Consider the following 21681-nt stretch of genomic DNA (forward strand, 5'->3'; position numbering starts at 1 on the left):
GAGGGGGAAGACTTACAAAGAGATAGGGAAATGTGATCTGGAAGATGAAGAATGGGGAAGGCATGGTTAGCAGAGAGAAGTGATGAGTGTATTTGTAAGGTGGTGGGAAGGGTATATGAGTTAAGACAGGCAGCTGGGAATGATTGAGGTGTAATGTGGCCCGACTGGGATGGAGGGTTGTACAGAGAAGTAGTGGATAAAAAAGAATGACTTGCAAGGCCAGCTAAGAAGTTTAATTAGATCCAATACGCAGTTGAAAGTTATTTGAATACAGGTGGTGTTTTGGAGAGATTTTTGCAGTATGTAAAACTAATGCAGAGCTTTATGAGGAAGGTATTATTATTATCATCCTCATTTTCCAGGTGGGAAATTGTGTTTGGAAGAGGTCTAAGAAAACTTACATGTTTGTATTTACTATGTGAATAACACTAATGGCAATCATAATGAAAGAAAATGTTAATTCATGATCCAGCCATCCATACAAATCAGTGTTTTCATTTTCTCATATTCCCAATTGATGTTAGTTTTTCTTTCAGAAAATGGAATAATTGCTATGAATATTACTTGAGTTAATTTTTCTTGTTACTTTAAATAGTCCCTGGCACATAGTAGGCACTCATTACATGTTAGCTATTATTTTTACCCTAATACAGACCAAGAATTTACAGAGTAGATGAGACACTCTATATTAACAGACTGCTTAAGTGCATTTTGGCAGGTAAGTTTTGTGACCTTCCTATTTTCACTCACGACTTTGTAATGGTTTCATGTGCAAGCTAAATACAAAGTCCTAATCTTTTCCAGAACAGAATGAGGTATGACTGATATGCAAGGTATCTGCAATTTAAAGCTTAATTTTTGGTGGCCTTTCAGAGTTTGCTCTCATTCACCTGCAAGTATTGGGGGGAAAGAACAAATAATAAATTTATTACAAAAATTTTTGTTCTGAATATCAGTGAGTAATCTATGGTAGGAATTTGTTGTTGGCTTAAAATAAATATATATTTTATACTTTTCCTAGAAAAGAGATGAATTTATTTTTTGATTGTTACATTCTTGGCAGTTTTACAGGATGAATACTCAAGATTTTAGTGTGTTCTAATAGTTGGTGAGGCAGTTTATGTCCAAACGTCCTCATTCTTAAACTTTCTTGTGGGTTATGGGGGAGTTAGCAAATGAGCATGTTGTATCAGTTACTCACTTTGCAATAATTTATTTCTGGATTAGTAAAACTGTGAATTCCTCTCTAAATGCTAACCCTGAGTTTTCTAAAGATTTTCTGTTCATGTTTTTAAATCTTAGCTGTTGAATACCACTTAGATAGACTCATTATTTTTCAAATGCTGAAGTCTAAGTTGTTGAATAAGCAAGACTAACCTTTGACATGAAAGAAAATTTAGAGGAAAGAGGGATTTCATTTGCTTTTCATTTTCAAGGCCATGTCTTGTAATATGAATTTATTAGGAACATGTGTCACATTTTCCACACCTCTGTGTCCTTTGGGACATAAACATTTAGGGAGATCCATGGGCACAAAGACTGTTCTGTGCTGGGGAAAATGATAAAAAAAATTAAGAAATTGGAATTGAAAATAACACTTCTTTTACATTCTTTGTATAAGTCAGTAAGCTTTGTGGGCTTTTGGGTCTTCTCAAATCTCCTTGAAGGCATTTGTGGAACAATTAAAGTGACTGGAGTTGCCATTACATCTTTTCCAGGGAGCCTGGGAGGAAAGAAGGCTCATTTACAGTGTAGTCTGGTAAATGGGTTACACCTCTGCTAAGAGGATTGTATCTTTTACAGCTATAACCAATAGCTCAGAACATCAGTTGGTAAGTGTATCTGGGTTTTAGTTAGTTAGTGCATGAAGATACAGAGACATTAATAAAAATCATTCATGTGTTGATGTGCAAGGGCTTTCATTTGCTTTATGCTCCTTTCCCCCCTCTCTCTCTTTCTTCCTTATTTATTTCATTCATTCACTTTTTAAAATCAGCATTTTATAAAATTTTATAAATAGGCAATTTTATACTTGCAGCATAGAGAATTTTCAGGTTCTTCTGGAGAAGAGACTCAAACCAGGAGGATAGGTAAAGATAAGAAAACTTAAGAAAAAAATGTTCTGATTGCTCTGAATTCACTGGGGATATACTGAAGTGAGATTTTTGAAGCATTATTTATTTGAACAGTCTGGCACTATCATCACCTTTGATTTCACTCATAACTTGTTGAGGATATGATTTTACCACAGAGTTATTATGTACAACACAAGTCATTTTTGTTGCTCTTTCCCCCTTCGTTTTCTTTCTTTCTCTCCATCCCTTCCTCCCTTCCTCTATACATTCTTCCCTTCTCTATTCCTTTTTCACGACCTCCCTCTCTTCCTTCATCCTTCCAGTGTTTTCCTCTTTTTTTTAATCACCTCAATATCCACAACTCAGCCAAAATAGTGAACAAAGTACAAACTCTTATGACAGTTGATTTGGGATACTGTGATTTGCTACCTTAGAGCAGTTATTACTGTCTTGCCTCATTCTGTTTTGCTATGTACTACTGTTGGAAAGATTGATTTTAGAGGATTGGCTAGCAGAGCAGCAGTCACTCTCATTGCACTTAGAAGTGCAAGGAAGGTATAGCATCTTTGCTTTTTTCCATTGCTGACAGTCTTACTGGGTAGTTAAGACAAAAATAACCTTTATGCTTTGCAATTTACAATTTTTTACTCTTGTCTGGTTTAGTCTCTTTTTGATGGCTTAGTGTCTTTTTTTTTTTTAATTAAACTCATGGCCCCTCAGATTTCTGTCCCCTTCCTGTGCTTTTTTTTTCAGTATGGAGTCTGAGAGTGATTTCATGGTGGCAGGGGAAATTGGAAACTTCTGTCCATATGATATCCTCTGGATCCTTGCTGTGTTTTGAGTTATAAAGTCCATGATAAAGTGATGTTCGTTATAAAAGTCTCTGATTGCTAAGCAAGAGGTGTGTTCTCTTTTCTTGCCAAGGTAACCATACATGCACTCAAGGACTCAGCTAGAGTAGACTACATAGGTCTTATAAGTTAGTTAATTACTAAGAAAAGTCATTTCTTAGGATAGCCCAAAGATTATTGTGAAATGTCTGTGAAGAAGTTTGTCAGGTGACTCTGAAAGCAAGTACTCAGTCTATTTAACTTGAGAAAGCTGTCTTTTCCCATCTGCAATCTACACATTTGCAGCCCAGGTCTTAGTACCTCAAATACAAAAATTCATTCAACTTGGTCCAAATTACGTCATGCAGAAAATTTTGACATTAACAACTGTGTTTTCATTTTTAGTAATTCTTTTTTTCAAAAATGGCCTTTATCTCCATTTCAGGCAGCCTGAGCTCCCTATTTCAGAGAAGGAAAGCCTGGCAGAACAATTGAAAACAAACCAGTTGATCCCACTTTCTAAGTTTAAAACTCTGGTGGAAACAGTATTTGAAAGAAAGGATTGGAAGATTAGCAAGAACTCATAATAATGTAAGAAGAATGTTGTTCCTTTCCTAGACTTGATAAGAATTCCTTGGTCTGTGGAGAAAGAATTGGAAAGGAATGGCATCAGACACTGGTGGAGGTCTCAGGCAAGAAGTCCTGTGCTTTTTCCTACACCTACTCCAGTGACAGTCTTTGCCCCGGGGTTAGGTGAACTCAGAGGAGAGGGGGTTATGTGCCCCTTTCCCTGCCTGGTTGCCCAGACATGCCATGGTCCTTATCCATGGAGCTACAGAGTAGCTGGAACGACACAGAGTTGCTAGGAGAAGGGTCTTATGGAGAATCTCTTGTGCTCATATGTGGTGTGAGAAGTATCTAAATCTTTCCCCATACAGCCAAAAGTGGTGTAGATGTGGCCCTGAAAGCAGGCAGTTGTGGAGGGGCCTTGTGTTTGTAACAGGGGACCGCCACTGGGGAGCAGCATAGATAGTGGCTATCGCTCAGTAGATGCCAGCACGGAGATGCGGTGCCTTCCATGAGTCAGATGGAATAAGGTGCATATCAACAGAAGTCAGCATGGACTGAGGGGCAGGTTCCTTTCCCTGATGCTATGATACTAAGCCAACTAGAACTTGAATGGGTTTGGGGAGAGAACCCTAAATTGAATTTACTCTGATTTGACTGAGAGAGTACCAAATTACCTGAATTTAACTTCAGTCAGTGAGTTTAAGTTTTCTGTTATCAAGTGGACTAGAGAGTAAGTTGAATTTCATAAAAAAGTACAGTTCTTATAGTGGGCCCATTGCGTAGAGTTCCTAGCAAGTATTAGCAGAAATGGTGAAAAAAGGGGCAAGGAACAGGTAAATATTAAGCAGTTGATGATGTCTGCTTAAGTAAGATGATGTCTTTTAACTTGGAGCAGAGCTGGTCCAGAAATGAATTAAGGTGTCGCCCTATTAGATATTCAGCAGGAGTGATTCTTAGTATCCTGCACAGTAATCCAGTAAGCTCTCTTCCACCAGTATGATCTAGAATCTTTTAAAGAGTTTCCACCACTTCTTGACAGCTAGATCATTTGTAAGAGTGGTGAGATTTGTTGGTGGAAGCTTAGGGAGTCATCTTTGATGTAAAGGAGAGCACACAGACTTGGAGTCAAACATATGTAATTCTGAATTCTGTATCTTCCCTATACAAGCTATGCACCCTCCTTTTTCTTTTATGTAAAGAGGAGTTAATAATAGCTCTGGTAGACTTCTGTTCTTTTGCTTCAGCCTCCTCACCTTATTCACATAATACCATTCCTCCCCACTCTAAGTACGTGAAATTCAAAAGGTGCTGACTCCACTTTTAGCTGCATGTGACCCAGGCCTGGCTAATCAGTGCTTTTTGATTCTCTGTCACGGTGAGTGGTCCAACGATAGATACAGGACCTAAATTACTCAAAACAGAGTAAATTTCAGGAATTTTGTTGAAATAATTGGGAAGAAGCAGCCTACTTTCCCCAGTTGCTAAGCTTGAGTTAGAACCCTGAAACTACCAGGTGCCATCACACTGAAGAAAGCCCACCTAAGAGTGAAAACAATGCAGAGAAAAACTGAATTGAGAGATGGAGAGTCTGAATTCTTATGGCATGATCTGAGATCCTGAAGTCAGTGACACCTGAGATCCAGAACTCCTGTATTTTTCTAGTGGGACTATAGGGGCTAATGAACAGCTCCCCATTTTTCCCCCTTCAAGTTTGGAACCAACTGAGTGCTAGCAACAGAGTTAGACATATAAATCAAAATAGCAGCTGTAATACTAATAAAAGCTAGATTAGTGAACATAGTTTACATGTGCAGGTATAGTGGACTTCCTCGTATTCTCTCCTGAGTTGGATTTATTGAGCCTAATGTTGCATGGTAATCTTAGCACATGGTAGAAAGCGGACCAGAATACTCTTCTTATAGTTAGGTAGGGTCGCAGATCTCTTAGCCAGGGAGAAGAGGCTGAGCTAAGAAGTACCCTCTCCTAAATACACCAACCTTCTAAGTCCTTCTCCTCTCACAGGATAACTAAGTAGGTATGGGGAGAGATCAGGACTGTTGAGACAGAAGAAAATCCACATGAAGCCAGAGCACCAGAAGTTTCCCTTAGTCTTTTCGGTTCCGTGAAATGATAAATTATTTTTTGTTTTATGTTTCTATCACTTGCAACTGAGAGAGTCTCGACTAAATCCCGTTCATTCACGTGACCAGTTATGGGCAGGTAATATGCTTTATGTTGGAGCTACAACAGCGAACAAGTTCTTATACTCCATGACTTGACAGTCTAGCTGGGGGTGTGGACAGTATGTAAGCTATTGCTTTACTGTGTGATAAGCACCAGAATAGGGTTAAGAATTCGATGCTATGGGAGCACATTGCTCTGGGGCGATAATGAATGATTTCCTAGAAGATTTCTGTGAGGATTAAATGAGGCAGTGTAGGTAAAGTTCTTGTTTTACAATAGGCCTCAGTAAATACTAGTTTTACTTTTCTCTTTGACAGGGTCACCCCTTGAAGGCTGGGAGCTTGACTAACCTTTGTGAGCCTTTGTTTTCCAGTATGTAGGACAGTACTCTGCACATGATGTGTACTTAAAAAAAGTGATTTGCAGAATGATTAAGGAATTATTTAATAATTTCTGAAATCTATCTGATGATAAATAGAACTACTTTCCGAAGATACAGGTCTGAAAATTTGTAATTTGCAAAAAACCGAACTCTTTAATATTTTACTAGAAATTTGAGAAATTTGAGAAAAAGGAAAATCCTTTGTGAATACTTCACTAATCCACTTTCCAGCTACTGCCAGACTGTCATCAGAGCATAGCTCCAATCATTACCAGCATCATCATGCTAATACTATACCATGGTTTACAAAAAATTTTCTATGCAGTACCTTATTTCATTTTTTAAAATAAACTTTATTTTGTAGAACAGTTTTAGATTTACAGAAAAATTGTGAAGCTAGTACAGAGAGTTCCCATATACTCTATACTGTCTTAACCTTATTATTACCATATTAGTACAGTATGTTTGTTGCAATTAATGAACCAATATTGAAATACTACTACTAACTATATTAAACTTATTCTCATTTTCTTATTTTTCACCTAATGTCTTTCTTCTGTTTCAAGATCCCATCAGGGATACTGCATTACATTTAGTCATCTCAATTCTTGGCCATGACAGTTTCTCAGACTTTCCTTGTTTTTGATGACCTTGACAATGTTGAGAAGTACTGGTCAGGGATTTTGTAGCATGTCCGTCCCTTGGGATTTGTCTGATTATTTTTTCTCATGTTTAGACTAGGTTTATGAGTTTTGGAGAGGAAAACTACAGAGATAAAGTACTATTTTCATAACTTTAAAAAGTATATAGTATTAACATTTCTTATCATACTTAATGTTAACTTTTTTAGCTCGACTGAAGTAGTGCTTGTCAGATTTCTCCACTGTGAAGTGACTCCTTTTCTCCCTTTCCACACTGTAGTCTTTGCATTACTTAGTTTTCAAATTGTCAGAGACCCACCTTACTAACTGCCATAAACCGTGGTGACATGAACAGAGATAAACAAGTTGCGTAAATCATAGTTTGTTATGAAGATCAAATAGGTGATGCTTCTAATGTGCTTTGAAATCTGTTAAACATATACATTTAAGCTAATATTTTTACTGAAAATCCAGAGAAATAAATATTCAAGAATTTGATGGCTTGGTTCAGGATAGTGGGAGACAAACTCTGTATAAGAGTTTTCTGATCTTTCTTAAAACTTACATCTTTTTAAGTGACCATCTACTTCTTTTAAGTACAAAGCCAAAATGATATGCCTTTCTGGTGCATGCTTGTCAATTGTGGTTTCTAATGCAGAAATTTTGAGCAAGAGCAGGAGAGTCATGCTCTTCTTAGATATTTAGGGCGACAACAGAGGCAAAAATGGTCTACTTTTACTCCCATTTTCTTCTCATTTCCTTAAATTGGGACTGGAAATATGAGAGATGAAAAATATGAGGGGGGGGAAGGGAGAGGTAGGGAGTGGACCGGAGGAATTAGCCTGGGAGTGGCAGCTTCTAAGTGATTTATTATGGACTAGGGAAGGCTTAGCATTTCTTCCATATTTTTCAGGAAGGATATGATGAGTTGCAATAACAATCTAGTGACTATTGCAGACTTGTTTGAATAAATCCTTCTTTATGCCTGCTTCCTTTTAAACTCGAGTTGAGTACCTACCTCAGGTTAAATGGCTAATCAGTTTTCTTCTGCCTCCGAGAAGAAACATCTCTGAGGAGCCTTACAATTTTACTTGTTCAGGAATGTCAACATTTCTCCAGGTTCAGCTTGAACCAAAGGCAAAGCAATACCAGTAGTTGCTCTTTGTGAAAATAACTTCTCTCTTCAGGCTTTAAATCATGTCTTTTTCCTTTCCGCCACTGGTTTTCTCCTTTGCGATGGAGTATTTTCTGATTATTTTCCCACAACCCCTCCAGGGACTCCTACATCTATGGGAATTAAAGGCAATCAGAATGATACCTAATTTTCTTTATTTGTATTGTAGCGGAGTGTATATGCCCAGACAATTACTCTGTGTGTTCATTAACAAGAAATATTTGGTGAAATCTGAGACATCAAATTTGATTTTACTTTGTTGATTTCATATCCAGAGATCCTACTCTGGGGGTGCTGTTGTGGAGAGGGGGTTTTTATAGGGTAGGCAGTGGAACATGATGTTTAAGGCTGTGAGCTCTGGAGCCACATCACCTAGGTTCCAAGCTGAGCTTTACCATGTACTAGCAATGTGACCTTGGACAAGTTACTTAACCTCCCTGTACCTCAATTTCTTTGTTTGTAAATGGGGATAATAATAGTCCTAATTCATAAGGTCACTGTGAGGATTAAACAATTTAATATATGTAGGATCCTTAGAACAGTGCCTGACATAGTGAATCTTTTGTGTTTACTGCTTATTAATATAATGATAATAATATAGATACATCAACATATATGCTAATATTTTGTATTTGTCTTCCCTCCCACTTTACTTTCTATCCTGACTGTAATCAGCATTATTTGGGCTCCCTTTACATCTGACTTCATTTGGGTTTAGCCAGAGGAGGCCCTGAGAGGACGTGGATACATAAAAGGAAAGAGGGGTGTGGGTGTCTTTCCTTTGCTTCCTCCCTGCTTCCTTGTAGCTGTTTCTCCTATATGTAGATGTACTCCTCCGTGGTTCAGCTCCTGTTGGACAGACCCTCCTGCCGCTTCAGCTCTTACTCGGCTCCTTTAACACCATTTCCTCCTCTTGTCCAGTCAGCTCTAGGAATGGTAATACTTTCCTGTGGTTGAATTTCCAGATGCCTCATCATCCTTTGTTAGTTAGCTTGGTTTTCCCCACATCTTTGTTGTTAGTTTCTTCATTAGCATCTCTTCATTTGAACCATTTGGGGAGAATTCTATTTTCTGAAGGGACCATAACCCATATAAAATTTTTAACTATATTTCTATTTGACAGTTTTGTAATGTCCCAACTACGAGCTTATTCCTTGTAATATGCTAGGAAAGTTTCCCTAGAAACTAGTGATTATTACTTGTAAACATTTAGCCTCTTCGTTGTTATCTTACATTTCTTGAGACAGGAATTAGATTTTGAGTGTGCATATGTATGTATATATGTTCCTGACACAGGGCCAGGTATATAGCAGGTGGTAAAATATAACCCCCTAGTATTAAAGGACATTTCTGTTCAGAACAGTGAACATGATGGTTTACTCCAGTGACACATTAAGGGCTTTGCAACTATAGCAGCTTTAGTTTCAACCTCTTTACAGTTACTTGTTAGGCTTTAAAGGATTTATTGCTTGTGAAAGGTGCCAAAATAATAGCACTAAGAAAGAAAATCCCATAGTCTCACAACAGACTGTGACTATCCAAGCTTCCTCTGCCTCCTGCCAGAGAGCTCAGTGGAGCTGATTGAAAGATTAGCTCATTTTCAGCTGAAGTTTTGATGTTCAGGGAGACTGGGAGGTTTACCTTCCCCTCAGGAAATTCTATGAAAGAACTAGATTAAGTGTTTTCTCTTTCGGAAGAGTCTCTCAAGCAGCCCTCCTGCTGCATCCTTGAATAGACTCAGGCTTTTTAAGAGAGAGCAGTTAATTAATTTTGTTTTTATATACTTTTTTTTTTCTGCAAAGGAAGATGCTTGTAAAGCAAGCATCCTGGTCAACTGCTGAAATAATTTGGTGAGCTGGCTAATTGTAAAGAAGATCCTAGCTATAACTTATTAACACCTAGCAAACAAAGTACTTAAATGCAGCTGTAGACGTACATATTTAATCTTCATGTGCACAGAAATGGAAGTGTCTCTAATTTGAGTTACTTATGCATATAGCTCTTGGAGGCTTATTTTCTTCTTTGGTAAAGCAAATGGTAACACCACCTATCTTGTAGGTTTGCTGTGAGAATTAGCGATGTTTACAAAGCACCTAGAATGCAGTTAAGTGTTCAACAAATGCTAGCAAGGAGTACTGATAAAAGCTAAGTTAGAAACTTTTTTAAACTGAAAATGAATAGAAATAATTACTATATTTACTTGATCTGTATTGTTTTTATGTTGTACCCTGCATATTTTTTTTGCAAGTAGACCAAAGTTGGTCATTGCCATGGGGAGGAGTATTTTTACAAAGGAAGTTCTTGGGAAAAGGCCACTTACCTAACCACAAATGGGAATTTTCTTGATCGGGTTAGATTACAACAGCTCAGTCAAGGATAGGCAAGCTCCACTAGGTGGTAGCATTGCCATCTGGCCCAATAAGGGAAGCTACAAGAAACTGGCTGAAGATTATGTGAATATTAAAGACAGAAGTTTGGACATGAATATCAAGCCTGCTGAGGGCCAAGCAATATGACTTTTGACATGTCCTAATTGAGAGCCAAGAGGGCTTGTATGGAAGACTGTCACGTCTATCACATGTATGCTCTTAAGATGTATTTATTCACACATGTGCGCGCGCGTGCACGCGCACACACACAAACACACACACACAAAGTAGACCTAGGGAATTATGCCATCTGGGATCCAAAACTAGAAGAGCAGATTTCCCTCAAGGAGGTAAAAAATGTAACATATAATATGATAATTACATAGTGCACACAAGATGTGTTTTGAACTTTACAGAAACAAACCTTTCAGGCTCAAGTTCTAGTGCCAAATAATAATAGCCAGAAGAGAACTACATCTTGTGTTTTTTTTTATAATCCCTTCCAGGTCCTCACATACACCAAATTGTGCTCAGGAAAGTAGGGACAGCACATACTTTTCAGGGGAAGTTCAGTAAATTGAACTCTTTGGATCAAAACACTAGCAAAACAGCATTGAAAAATCACAATATTTAACTCCCCTTTCAGAGTGCACACAAATATTAGGAAAATATGAAGGTACCTTAACTTAAGAATTATTTTAAAATTTTGGGCTTGATTTTCTGACTCTGGATTTTACTTTCAGACAAGGCTTTTTTAGAAGTCATTTAGTGCTTTAGTGTTTTCTTTATTCTTTACATATCAAAGTTTTCTTTTTCTTGTTCTTTCTCATCATTTCTTTCCCCATAATGATATTTATTTTCCCCTTTGTATTGAAAATAAGATAGGTGGAAAGAGATGAAACTTTTTATGATTCCATTTTACCATATTTCTCTATGTTAACAGTGGAATTCATTCAACATATAGCTCATGATGGAATTAAAACATGTAATATATATCCAACTGGCATTTCTTATACCTAAAAATTATGTAAGTAGGTGGAGTTTAATGTTAGAACTCATTCTAACGTAAGGAGTAAGAACCTTTAATTTTCCTCTACTAGCCCTTTTCCTTGGCTTCTCCTGATGGAATATGCTTCTGAGGTGGATACCCCTGGAATTTGCCCTAATATTCATGACTGCTCCTAAGCTATTCAAATTTGTGAGAAGTAGATTTTTGACTTCCATGAGACTTGACTGACTCCTCTGACCCTGGGACTTCTCAGGTCAAAGGATTCCCTAGAATTCAGGTGGTGGCAGTACTGACTTCAGAATTCTAGAACTGCTTTGCAGAAAAAACCAGGAAAAATGATCTGTCAAAAACTCAAAGATTACTATGGAAACAGCCATGAGTCTAAATACTGTCTTTTCTAGGCTAGAACAGGCATAAATTGGATGATAGGAATGGATTTTTCTGAGAGTGAGTGACAGTGGCCTGTGCTCTCAGCAAAGTGTGTGTATATATGTGAGTGAGCTTCTTCATAATCAGGAAGTTGGGATTGTTGTAATCTCCTTTGAGTCTTCATTTGAAATTGATTTTAAGTGCTATTAGCTTTTGAGGTAAAGGAAGGAGGAAAGGGAGTAAAAGGTTAATTGCTGGGGGTAGATGCATAAAAAGGTGGTTCCGTAACAGGACACTTGAGAGCCAAATTTTAAGCTAGATGAGATTTGAGATATCTTCTTGGCCATTTTCCTTTCTGCATTGAGAACCTTTGTAAATTACAATCTGGATCTTGCTTCTGTAGAAGTTTAAAAAAACTTCAAACACTGATTAGCCTTCCAAGGTGTTTGAAGCCTACAGGAGATATAAAATTTTCCATGCTTTCTACTCTAAACTTATCAACAAAACTGAGTATAAATAAATAAATAAACAAGATTATAAAATATTTCTAGTCATATTTATCTTATTTGATTTTTTGGCATAAGGAAATTTTTATTTTAAGATTGGCTAATTGTTTTACCCTGCCACAGTTTAAGAAGAGTAATTACAATATACCATCCACTCCTTTGTCTATGGATTTTTACATTTTTAAGAGAATAAAAGCCCCTTAATATTTTGTGCAATCATGGTGGTCTTCTTTTCTTTACATTCTGAAGGATACCATAGCTGCCAGTGGATAAAATTTCCTTTGGGAGTAGAGATAAACTTCCACATAGGATTATTTTGTAGTAAAGTCAGAAATGTGAAGCACATGAATTAAATGGTTAAGAAGTGCTTGCAAGCCGTGATATCAGAGGAAATAACATTTATTAAATGAAAGCTGAATACTTTCTTGAGGGGAAAAAAATTTCCTCATTTTCATCAGCTAATAATCGAAACAGTTTGACACTAACCAGAGAGAGCCAAAAAATATGGAAACAATTACTGAATTAAATGAAATATCACAAAATTATATGTTATTTTGCATTTTGGTAAATGCAAGGTAAAAGCATTTCATGAAGATTCTATTATATATTGACCAAATAAAAGAAAAAGTTTAGGAGTGGGTTTAAAGGCAAAAGTAAGAAATGTGATTATCTTAAGATACCAGTAGAAAAATGTATGTGTTATTCTTACTTCCACATGCACAATTCTACTTTAAATCACACTGCTGACTGCATTTATTATTAGGTTGGAATAATCAATTCTATGACGGAGTAAACTGGTTTCACTGACAAGAAAAAGATGCCTTACAAGTCTGGTTGGAGGTTTGATCAAATGCATATAGTTACTTTGTCTCAAACAAAAAAGTGATGGTGATTGTCATTAAATCTCAAACTCTGTTTTTACTTTTATGAGACTGTTACACACCCTAACTGCATTACCACTACAATAACAAAATCACGTTTCCTGCTATTTCATGAAATCTGAAATGGTGATGAAAGACATTTCCTACCAACGATGTTAGTGGTTATTTAATTGCCATTAGATGGTAATGAAACTCTTTCTTGTGACTTACCCATGATGAAGTGTTCTTGTTCAGATTGTGTTAAACAAAATGGCTGCCGCCATATTAGATGTTTTTTCTGAAAACTAGGTTTTCATTACTCAAATAATATTAGCAGAGCAAGCTGAATTATGTTTGGCATTAGCTTTTGAATTATTGCTTCTGAATAGTGTTTTTTAAAAAATTGGATTACCTTACTCTTCCATATTAGGGATAACATATATTTTTTTGCAATGTTAAGAAAACACCCACTTTTCATTATTTGACGTAAAAGTAATTTGCCCACCCTAGATCTCAAATTTGTTCTGTTTTGTCAATTTCAGCTACTAGTATCATTATTAGTATTGTTTTTTCTGAACACCAGACCTGTACTAGGGTCACATCCATGGGATATAAAGCAAATTAGAAATTTTAAGATGGTTTTTCTTTTGGCTTGAAATATAAAATAAAGGATTTCATAATAGTCCTGTCTTTTCTCTCATTAATCTCGGTATTTTCCATTACCTTGTTAGCTTCTCTCTTTATTTGATATTCTGGGGAAGGTTGGGAGAGAAAGAAAAGAAATGAAGACCGTAAAACAGGAAGAAAGATTACAGCATCAATTCAGAAGTGGAGAAGCAACGTTAACATTGGAATTAAGAAAAATTTCCCTATGTCTTAAATCCTAAACAAGGCTTTTGATATAAAGTTGAAGATACTGTGGTTAGTTGAAAAAAGAAGACACAAATATATAAAAAATGGAGTCTATTTTCTCTGCCCTTTACTCTAGGTTTAATAACATAACTTACCTTGGTTAACTGAATGCTAGGAAATTTGATTCAAGCAGGTGTTTGAAGAGTGCTTGCATGCTGGAGCTTACTCTATCTTGCTGTTCTCTACCATCCTGAGACACACAAAATAGAGACAAGCTCTCCTAGCTATGGTTTCCCTAGGTCAACAAGCCTGCCAACCCTCAGACATGTGAGTGAGCTATTGTAGATTGCTCAGTGCCAGCCAAGCTGGTATAGACCAGAAGGTCTGCTCAGCCAACCCTTAGAATCATAAGAAATAAAAATGTTATTTCAAGCCATTGAGTTTTGGGGTAATTTTGTATGCAAGCAAAAGCTAATTGATACAGATACAAAAAATGGAAACTTTGTTTTTGGATGAAAAATATGCTAAAGTTTTTGTTTTTGTTGTTGCTTTTAAATTTCTTTTTGAAAAAAGTGCTCCGGTGGAAAACTTGGTTTTAGGTTTCATGAACTCACTGTAGCTTGGGGAGACCACACTATAAAGAGTGAATGACTTGAATCATTCTAGTTGAAAACTATACATTTCTCTTGAATTCCCGGATGCTTTTCAAAGCTGGTTAGCTTTGTAAGAATTGGTTGTAGTGTTCTGTCAGGGTATCATCACATTTTCTATTCATCTTTTTATTTCAATTTTGCTATTGTGTTTTTATACTGTTTTTTAAATGTACACTTGAGAACATTTGGGAACCAAACACATTATCTACTGCTAATTTAATGTTACACATCATAGATGTAAGTAACATTAGCACTAACATTTTTATATTCCCATTAGAATATGTATCAAATCCTCAAAATTATCCAAGAAAGACTTACTGTATTTACTGTCAATAATAATTATATCTCAGGTGTATGTATAGAGTACATCTTTCATCTACTGGGGAATATCCAGATGATTAAAATTCATTTATACTTGAATATATACTCCCTATTTTTTTATAATTGAAAAATTAATTAATATAGATTGTTGATTGAATGTGAGACTGTAGGAAAATTCAAGAAGTTGCAGTACTTAGAAATTGTATTTATCTTATTCTAGGGCTTTCTTGCCTATTGTTACCAAATTAATCTGGGCATTTTGATCAAGCACATTGACTAGGTTCTTTTTGAATAGGTTGATTTGAAGGCTTAAATTTCAGGGACGACCAGAATGACTTTTTATTTTGAGCTTAGATGTTCAGAGTTGCAATCTGTTCTTTTGGACACAAGTCTTACCAGATGATCCAAATCTTTGTAATCAGCTGGCTCTATAATTCTCTTTGTTAGAGAATAACTTTTGAAATTATAATCTAAAATCTGGAAGAGTTACCGCTTCAGATTGGTAACAACTTTGTGTTTTCAAAGACTAAGTATAACTCATGCTTAAAGTCATTATTTTGGGGAAAATTATATGGAATGAGTAAAATAGAGAATTCTTTCTTAGATATGAGAAATAATACATAAAGTTTCATGTGTCTAAAATATGGCTCCAGGTTTTATTGATAGTGATTTCAAATTACATCTGTCAGTTGTGTTTCAAGGCAACTGAGAGGACCAAACAGCCATATTTATGAGTATAATGGACTCACATACTCAGGATGGAAGGAAGGAGGTCCATTTAGATCCAATTTCATGTTGAAGACTTAACTTTTCTCTTGTAACATATTCTTGTCAATTTTATATGAAGCAAGATTATATTTGCTCAGTAGTAGGTTTAGACTAATTCTGTTGCCTTTTTGCTGAAAAGGAACTTTTGAATTTGTTTTTGGGGGAGGGGTAATATCGTGTGGTCATTCTTTTAATAAGAGTGGATAAGAACGAATTATTGATCTGTGAGTACATCATGCAATTCTAGTGCCACTACAACAAATCCCAGATAACTGTACTTTGGAAAAAAAGTGGAATTTAGAGCTAAGTTATTTGGATGTAATCTGCTGATTTGTTGAGTAGCCTTCAACAAATCATTTAACCTCATTTATAGCATGCTTTGAAATCCTTAGGTAAAAGTCTTCATGTCTGAAACAGAGTATCAGACTAGATTCTCATTTTATTCCATACTCAGGGGGAATTTTGAGAGCAGTGCATAGAATGAGAATTTGGCACAATAGTATTATTACGGATTTGGGAACTAAGTGCACATATTCAGTATTTATGGTTCTCAACATTGCAACAGCTCTGGATGATGGAAAAACATTATTTTGTGCAGATTTTTTCGATTGCTGGTGAGACTAGACTAGTTACCATAGAGAGAAATGAACAGGACTCCTTAGCAGTCTGGAAATTAAAAAGAATCACTTATGTTGTGATTTATCAGTCACCAACGAGGGATTCAGAGGTAGTTGAATGAAACTGTCATTTGAAATGTTTCCTTTCACATCTTGCTTTGGGTGTGTCTGATTCTTGGAGAAGTGCCAGGGGATGGCACTGAGGTGGCACTGGGCTTCCCTATGTCAGATACATCTTGTCTGGATGGCTGGAGTCAGACTCAGAGGTGCCTGAGGGTTTCACATGGCCCCTTGGAAAGAGGATCAATTTTGAGAAATGTAAAACCTGCTTTTGCCTATTGCAAATCATATATCTCCTAGATTCTCAAACCAAGGTGTGATAATAGACAGGATGATATTTGGTTGATGCTAGATTGGACATTCAGATAGAGCTGTGATCAGGAATGTATAAATGAAAATCCTCAGGCCCAGACCTGATGCTATACTGCTCATGGAATTAGCCTGGTGGTTGTTCTGGAAGCCTGGTTATAGTTGCATTTCAGTCATGTGGAAGAAGCTTAGTGAGGGAAACTGAAAATATTTCCAGGTTTTTTGAGTCTTTCCACAAATCTTTACTCTGCCCCTATTCTGCATCAGGAATCCATGCGTGATTTTGGGGACATGATAGTGCAGTAGACAGATGCTTAATGATACTACTGCTATGGTGGGTAGCTGCCCTTCTGAATAATGGTTGTTTTTAATAAACGTGTATTTTGGTGAAATGTAAACATTCTGTATATTATGCTTCATTTTAGAATGATGCCCTTCTACAAATATTGCTGTCTGAAGTGAATGTAAAAAACCTTCTGAGATCAACTTATTTCATTTGTCCAATAAGTGTTCAGTTAACCTTATTTTGAGCCCATTTTTAAGTGCTAGGTACTTTTCCACTGAGTTCAAATTGAATTTGTTTTTGGATTAGCATCTGTGACTCTTATCTGAAAAGGTTATTGCTGAGTGAGACTGCTCCTGAAACTGTGACCAGCCTGAAGTATCCGGTTTTACTTGTCTCTGCTGGTTCATCAACATTTGTCTTCCCTGGCATTCAGTTGCTGACTTGGTACAATGTATCAAAGAGGAAGCAGATAAGCAAACATTTTCAATAGCAGATGATAAATGACACAGTAGATATGAACATGGGACATTGGGGAAACACAGAGATGAATCACTTAACTCAGACTAGGGTGGTAAGGGTGGAAAGGATAAAACTCACTTGTATTAGTTATTATTACTGTGTAACAAGTTGCCATAAAATAAAATGGCTTAAGACAATAATAAAGATTTTTTTTTTCACTCTCACAGTTTCTCTGGGTCAGGAATTTGGGAGCACTTAATGGAGCAGTTCTAGCTCAGATGTCTCCAATGAGGAGGTATTGAGATATTAGCCCAGGCTACTGTCATTTAAAAACTTGACTAGAGGTGGAGGATCTGCTTTCAAGGTGATTCATTCACATGGCTTTTAAGTCTGAGTTGTTTGTTGGTGGGAGACCTCAATTCCTTTCTATGGAGACCTTACCATAGGACTGCTTGAGTGTTTTCAAGACATTGATACCTATTTCCTTTAGAGTGAGTGATCCAAGAAAGACCAGGGCAGACACCCTGCTGTCTTTTATGATCTAGCCTTGGAAGTATCCCACTTGCACTTCTGTAGTATTCCACTGGTGTCACAGGCCAGCCTGGTGAAGTGTGGGAGGGGACTACACACAGTGTGAATACAGGGAGGTTGGATCGTTGGGGCCATTTTGAACTGGCTCCACACCAATTTTCAGGGATGCTTAATAGCTGAGATTTGATTCTGGTCCCTGGAGCATTAACTCACTTGGGCCTTGGCAACCACCATTGATATTGTGAGTCTCTGATATTTCGTATGTTATACAGGTTTCTATTACTACTACTCTTTGAATCACGTGGAATAACAACAAGATGTTAGCAAAACAATGGATACAAATGCTTCTTAATTCAATGCTACTGATGAATTAATCCTAGTGGGGACACTGACAAGTTAATAGGTTTTAGACAACATCACAGGGAAAAATCATACTTGTTCTTAAACATGGGAATTATGAAATAATTGTTCTTTCTAATAGGGTTGCTGAAATATCACCATGGGGTTCAAAGTGGGAATCTCTTTCCCTGGAGGCTTGACAATTAGCCATTTGCATATATTGGCCCATATTGTGTGTAGCTCTAATGTGAGTTTCAAGCATATCATGTAGTAGACCACTTAATACTCAATAATGTAAGTATCTCCTAGATTCTGTCTCAGAAAAGTGATGAAGTCAGTATTTGGGTCTTGAGGCCTGAAACCTTTCTTTTGTTGAGTAGGGGAAGTGTATGTTGATGATTAAAAGTTGATGCCCATTATTTTTACTAGATAGTAGTATTTTGCTAATATCATTTCCAGTTTTATGGTGGTATTCAAAGGTGGTTTGGAAAGGGGCTTCACTCTTCTTAATTCCAGTGACCAAAAAGCCACCCTACGTAAACATATCATCTAACTACAGTGTGTTTCTAATATAAATTCCATTTCAGGATTCCAGATTCAGTCTTTTAAGTCCCTTGCATATCAAAATTAGGGCTGCCACTGTTCCAGACAATCACTTGCCTGTCTGTATTAACATAGTTCCACATTAACATAGCTCAAACTTTGCAGCTTGTTAGATTTTGGCATCTGCATTTATCCACATAGAATCTGGCCTCTTTCTCCCAATTTGTCATTATAGAAGAGCTCTGAATTGATTGTGATCATAGAGCATTTTCTGCCTATGTCTTACTTGTAGCACAAAGTGGATATTAGCTTTCCCAATTAAAGCAGATTTCCTGCTTTACCAATCACTCTGACGTGCTGAGAGAGCCGACAATTTTAGTACTAAGCTGTTAGAGTCGAATGCACTTATTATAGTATTTTCCATAGTTTGTTATTTGTTGAAAGCAGAGCTATTTTCGCACACAAATGTCCAAGATGCAGAGATTGCTGAGTATATATATTTTATCTTCTCCTTATCTTTTCTTCCCCTAATCTCTGTAGGCACCCCATCACTTACTAGCCTAGCAATATAAGTAGGGAAGCTAAACTTTAATAGATCAGTTACTCAACTCCCCTGGTCACATCCAAGTTCCTTCCTCTGCTAGTAAGAGAGAGGGCAACCACTGGGAGTATCTCACACAAATTTAACTCTACTTCTCACTGGGCTGTTCACTCTCAGGTAGCTCTGGAGCTCTTTAAGATGCACCTAAATTACCTAACCAAGTCCCTAATTTACCTATTGAATGTTGCTTAAATAGTATTTCGTGATGGGATCACTAGCCCTTTCTTCTCCCACGGCAGTCTTCCTTCAAGCATCATTTCTCTATGACAGCCGTCCTATTTTCAAATATTATTGAGGTATCTAGTACAGGGTAGTCTCCCTTTTTCATCTTAGTTTCTTAATGCAAGGGGGAGATATCTTGAAATGATAAGGTTTGGAATCTCTACAAATTCTTCTGTTTCTCTCCTTAGCTCCGTTTTAAATGAGCCCTGCCTCTGGTCTGAACTCAGAAAATTAGAAGCACTGTTCCAGATTTCATGAGTCCCCTGAAGATCCCTTTCCATCAACAGTCCAAACACTGTCAGTAATTTCATCAGAGAAAATTGTGGTGATCAGAGGTTCACACTCCCATATTCACCACTTTCACATTTGTCTATCTGGATGTTTTTCTCCCGTTTTGGAGGAAGGGACAGTGCAGTGTAAACCATGTGTTTTGGCACTGTACAGACAAAGTTTGAAACATGGTCCTGCAACTTCCTAGCTGAGGAACAATGGTTGAATTATTTATAGTCTAAAAAGTGTCCTCATGTGCAAGTTGAGGATAGTAACCATTTGATGGGGTTGATTAAATAAGATAATGCATTTATATGAATGAGCAAGTGCGTGGAATCCAGCATACTATCAACAATTGTCAGCTTCATTCCTTGCTCCTTACCTCTTCCCAGCTGAGATTGCTACCCTTTCTGGGGTCTTGCTCCATCAATCCTAGATTATAGGGTCCCACCCTTCAACTATATATACTCACCTATGTTAGAAATTTCTCTTTCTACTTTGGTTTTCCATTTAGCTATTGTGTCAGTTTCCCTTCTTTATTTCCTTGCAAAAGATTGTCTAAACTATTATGTCCCATTTACTACTGCATGGATCAATGATTGTTTGTCTTTCACCTTCACCTGACTATTGAAATTGCTCACACCAAAGTTTCTCGTACCTGTGGAATCGCTAACTACAGTGGGTACTTTTCAGTCCTTACTTTCCTTGCTCTGTTTATAGCATATTACAACACTTACCCATTCTCTAAAATTGTTTCCTATTTCAGATTCTTCTCTACCTCTCCGAGTGCTGCCATATTCTCCTTATAAACTTTATTTTTCTGTCTGCCACTTTAGCATTAGTATGACAGGCTCCTCACCTCTTCTTTCCTCTCTTTTCCCTCTCACTCTTGCTCTCTCCTCTTTCTCTTTAATTCGCTTCTCCGTGGGCATTTTCTTCCTACCCAACAACTGCAGAATACCAAATACATGTGGGAAATCCACTGAGAGACAAAAAGATAGAGCAAACTATGATTACATAAAACTGTATGCATGAATCTCAGAACAATTGTTTTGAAGAGAAAAAGCCAAACATACAGAGAACTAAATTCTGTATGCATTCACATGCAGTTCATGAATGGTCAGATTAATATATGGTGTTAGAAATCAGAACAGTGGTTGCCTGTGGGGGCACGGGAGAGACTAGAATGGTTCCATGCAAACTTTCTGGGCTTGATGTGCATGTTCTAAATTTTGATTGGGGTGTTGGTTACATGGGCCTATACTTTTTTCAAAATTTATTGAATTATGTACTTAAGATCTGGGTGTATCAGTGTATGTAATACTCACTTCAAAAAAGAAAATGTCATTATGAGAGAGATAGCGGTTGTGGTAGAAAGCTGATGTTACCCTCTCTCCTGCATATTCTCCCCTACCTCCCATAGGAGTTTCAAAGTGTTCTGTATTAAGCAAGATGGATCTGCTCCATTTGAGGGTGCTTTTGACTAAGGCATAGATTTTGTAGTTTAGAAGGCTGATCATCAGTATGTCCTAGAACTGAAGATGGATGAAGGAAAGGCAACTCCATATGTTAGTCCTAAGTTGAGACTGACACTACAATGTCACATACTTAGTTGCATGAAGGGAAAAATATTTGCCAGCTTTATGTACAGTACAGACACTGAATTAATGGAACTGTGTGCTTGAAGTTCTTGGAACTTGGTTTTTGTATATCAGATCTGCTCAGCATGCTGGGGGTAGAAAGAGGGTTGGAAAGGAGAATATGCCAACCTGCCAAATTCCATAAACACAATTATTTGAGGAAATTCTGGTAAAAATGCACTAAAATATAATTACATTTACTGATATTTAATTATGATGCCAGTAGCTTTAATCTAAACTA

Source organism: Vicugna pacos, chromosome 2 (assembly GCF_048564905.1).
Source record: "Vicugna pacos chromosome 2, VicPac4, whole genome shotgun sequence".
NCBI lineage: Eukaryota > Metazoa > Chordata > Mammalia > Artiodactyla > Camelidae > Vicugna > Vicugna pacos.